The sequence below is a fragment of the Triticum dicoccoides genome, chromosome 1A (genome assembly GCF_002162155.2).
Source record: "Triticum dicoccoides isolate Atlit2015 ecotype Zavitan chromosome 1A, WEW_v2.0, whole genome shotgun sequence".
NCBI lineage: Eukaryota > Viridiplantae > Streptophyta > Magnoliopsida > Poales > Poaceae > Triticum > Triticum dicoccoides.
Window position 1 is genome coordinate 39,255,974 of NC_041380.1, and position 4,323 is coordinate 39,260,296.

Sequence of the window (4,323 nt, forward strand, 5' to 3'; positions counted from 1 at the left end):
TCCGCCGCCACCAGGGACCAAATCCTCGCGGATCTGGCCGAAGGAGTGTCGGCCCGCCACCGACCGATCTGGCCCGAGCAATCAATCTGAACCCGCCGCAGCCACCCCGCCGCAGATGCCTGCCCAACCGCCGCCGCGACGCCACCAGGCTCCCTTGCCGTTACCCCGGGACAGCGTCGCCGCGCCGCTAGCCCCCGTCGTAGGCCAACGCCTCCAGACGTGCGGTCGACCCACGCAAGTTGTGGTTCTCGCCCGGAGGGGAGACGAAGGCCCCGCTGCCGCCCTTGTCGGCCGGGCTTTGCCCGGCGACACCGCCTGGCGGCGGCGGGGGAGGAGGACAGACGAAAGAGGTGAGGGGCGCCGGGATTAGGGTTCCATCGAGTGCTCCCAGGAGCGCCGCGGGAGGGAGGGGGTGTCGTTGAATTCCATAAATGTGTTTCTTCATCAACCGTTATAAGTGGAGAGGGGTTTTTTTTTCCTTTTTGAGTTGCAAGAGAGAGATCAAATAATACTATAGCAAAATTGATGGGGAGGCTTTGTTGACCTGGGCTTGATCATCGTTGTCGTGACCCAAATGGACGGAAGGTCGATGGACTGCGACGTGGGGTCCTGGTCTGGTGATTTGCATGTTTGATTTGTCCGCAGCCATGCGAGTACAGATCATTGGAAATATATTCTTCACATCCTTTTCCACGGGCGATGTGTACACTACAACCATTGATTTTTATTTTTCTTGGCCTCCACATAACCCCCTGACATCTTGGTAGCGAAATTGCTTCATGCACGACACATTCGCACGATCTGCGAACGATACCTCCCCCCACGCTAGCGTCAGCTCAAGAAACGAACCGCTCAAGAAAAGGCAGAGCTACCGTCAAGCCCAACCCAGCCCAAACCCAGACCCGATCTGACCCCCTCCATAACCCTTTCACGCCTTCTCCCCTTCCCTCCATGACCATGGCGTCTTCTCCTCTTACCTCCAAAACCTTGACGCCTCCTCCTTCCCCCAAATCTGGATCCTCTCTTGCTGATTTATAGATCAATCTTGCTCAAGATAATCTGCAGCCACTACACACAAGGTTGATAAGAAGGGCAAACAACATGAGGTCTGTACAATTCTTGGCTTATTTTTTGCATTGATTGGATCCAATCTATACATGTTCCACGCATAATATTGTTCTCCCACTACAACATCTCTGATTGCATTGATTGGATCCAATCTATACATGTTTCAGACTTAATATTATCCTCCCACTACAACATCTGATTGCATTGATTAATCCAATCTATACATGTTCCACACTAAATATATGCCTCCCACTATACCACATCTCTGATCTTTTTGTTGGCAATTTTAGGTACTCAATCGAGCCGGGTTTAAATTTGGATGAAGTAGCAGAACAGAATAGACCAGTACTTGACGAAGATGATGAAGATGCTTTCATCGTCGAGGAGATTGGGGATTCTTCGGATGAACGACAAGTAAAGCCAATCAGGACATTGGAATCCAGGAAGGGGATGGTGTTCGATAGTGAGGATGATGCTGTCAGGTTCTACAAAGGTTATGCCAAAAAGAAGGGCTTTGGTGTGATGAGAAGGACAACTAGATACGGAGAAGATAACATGGTTACTTATTTTACTCTCGCTTGTAGCAGACAAGGAAAGACTCAATGCTCAGAAAAGAACTCATTTATGCCTAATCCGTCGACAAGGATGCAATGCCCAGCTAAGAGTAATTTCTCCCGCCGTGAGGAGAAGTTTTGTATTACGTCTCTTACGCTTGACCACAATCATCCTATAAGTCCAAGCAAATCCAGATTTTTTAGATGCCACAAGAAGTTGGACTTGCATTCAAAGAGAAGGCTAGAATTGAATGATCAAGCAGGAATCCGTATGAACAAGAATTTTGGTTCTCTTGTTATGGAAGCTGGCGGATATGGAAATCTTGAGTTGGTGAAAAGGAATGTAGGAACTATTTGCAAGAGAAAAGAAGGCTGCAACTTGGTGCTGGAGATGCACATGTTGTTTATCAATATTTTCTTCGTATGCAATCAAAAGATCCAGACTTTTTCCATGTTATGGATGTGGCTGAGGATGGACGTCTGAGAAATGTCTTTTGGGCAGATGCAAGAAGCAGGGCTGCATATGAGTCTTATTGGGATGCCATCACATTTGACACTACATACTTAACAAACAAGTATAAAATGAAGGATATGAGGCTGGAAGTTTTTTGTTCTTTCCAAATGAGTTCCAGGTACTTAGTTTGAGCAGTTGCCTTACAATACAAATTGTACAATACTATATATACAAGACACTCAAGCACTGCTACTTTTTTCAGGAGCTACAAACAAATGAACCTGCTACACCAACTCATATCATGTCTTACATTGATATTCTCCAGGTGTTACACATATACACCATCAGCTATTTGTCATAAAGTATTTGTCAATGACTAATTGGGTTCTTTAAACTTCTAAGGGAAAGAAAGATGCCATGGACTTGCTCGCTGCTAACCTGAATGGATGAAAGGAGTCTGGAGTACTTCAGAATGTAACTGCAGTTTTAGCCTTGAAATTGTAGTGAGGTTATATGGATAATTCTGGTAAAAAATAACCGGAGCTCTGTGATGATGCTGATTTAGTTTTTGTTAAATGATTGAAAGAAAGTACCTTCTGTATGAGATGCATATTTTGTGGCTGGATGTTGTTTGTCACAATCTAAACTCTAGACAAACATATTTTGAGAGCCATCTGTTTATTGCAAACTCTATTCTCTTTGTTCAACAACAGCTCTGTATTCTGAAAGTGTTCTGAAATCTCATATTCAACTATTACTAGTTTTGGTGAAGCTACAATAGAGAGCTGAAACAAATCTGGAAGATATAATTTTTGTATTGCCATTCTTTGCATATATATACACTTTCTAAGTAGATAGCTTAACGTGCTTATGGATACAAAAGCAGCTCATCTGTTTCAAACAGAGTACAGAACAGCACCAGGTACAGAATAAGAACAGCCAGTCCTTGTATCTACACGAGTCAATTTCTTGCCACTAGATTAGGTACACACCATCAGACAACTTTGATGAAGCCAAAATGACGACGGCGTGGTCGCGGCGGCGCAACCAAGACCACGACGGCGTGGTCACAGAATCGTTGCAGCAAACGACGGCGACGGAAGACGAGAATAGCGAGAGAAAGGGGACGTTCGTCGGGGTGGCGGAGGGCTAGAAGTCCAGTGTGCAGGTCCGTCTGTGGACGGGATGTTGCGCCGGCCACCGCGTCGGCCGCGCATGAGAGACAGGGGATGAGACGAGATTTATTTGGACTATGCCATTCAGTTTGGGTTTGGGCTATGGCAGTTTGGGTAGGGCTTGGGCTTGGACTTTAGGTGAACAAGGTCCTCAACTGCCTCGTGCGTGGATGCTGGCTGTAGCGCTGCCATGTAGGATCGTCCATGCGTCGTGCGCAGGATTGTCGTGTGTATAGCAGCGCCGTCTTGGTAGTCAAACGGAATTGACTGAGAACCCCGGGGCTGGACTTTGCTCGGTCGACCAGGCAGCAAAAAATGGTCTCTTTTCCACGGACGAACATCCATGGGTCATTTTGAAGCTTCTCTGGACATCTGAATTTTGCTCAGCGTTTTCTTCACATCGCCAAGCAATAATGACCGACTAGCCTATCTCTTTTGAAACACCGATCGTCGATCGATTGTTTGCAAGCAACGCACCGATGATGGAGACGTCTCGTACAGTACTCAATCCCCCTTGGGTTATACTCAACCTCGGCCCCACTGCAGCATGCGTGCCGTGTGTTTGTTTGCATCTTTCATGCTGCCAAATGCGAATAATCCTTTCTAATAGTATTTTTGCTGGCTGAGCATCAGGTACGAGAGCATATACCCATAATACATCATGAAACAACATGTTACCAATCTAATCTATGTGAAAAGAGACATGATTAACTAATGGAGCATCGTTAGAGCATATACTTCATAATGTAGAACAGATATATTCGTGTGTGTGTGGCGGGGGAGCCTCCTTTTTTTTGTTACGAAAAGACTCATGATTAAGCATAAGGTTTTTCTTTTGCGGAAAGTTTCAATCTATTCATATCCAATCATGGCAGTACAGAGAATAAAAAAATAATTAAAATTATATCCAGATTCGTAGACCATCTAGCGATGACTACAAGCACGGAAGCGAGCCGAAGGTGCGCCGTTGCCGTCATCGCCCGGTTTTTTCGGCGGGGAAATATAAGGGTTTCCTGAGTAACAAACGTAAATCATTTCTGCCCTAAAAGCTATGTTCAAGAGATTTTTTTAA

The 4,323-nt window shown here is 45.7% G+C and overlaps 1 long non-coding RNA gene across 1 annotated transcript; it reads left to right on the top strand.

Moving 5' to 3' along the window:
* The first annotated feature begins 759 nt into the window (after positions 1-759).
* On the top strand, positions 760-2,849 carry LOC119357197. The gene is made up of 4 exons (XR_005172148.1): positions 760-1,106; positions 1,359-2,254; positions 2,339-2,401; positions 2,479-2,849. It is a non-coding gene; the product is annotated as an uncharacterized LOC119357197 (long non-coding RNA).
* Positions 2,850-4,323: the final 1,474 nt, after the last annotated feature.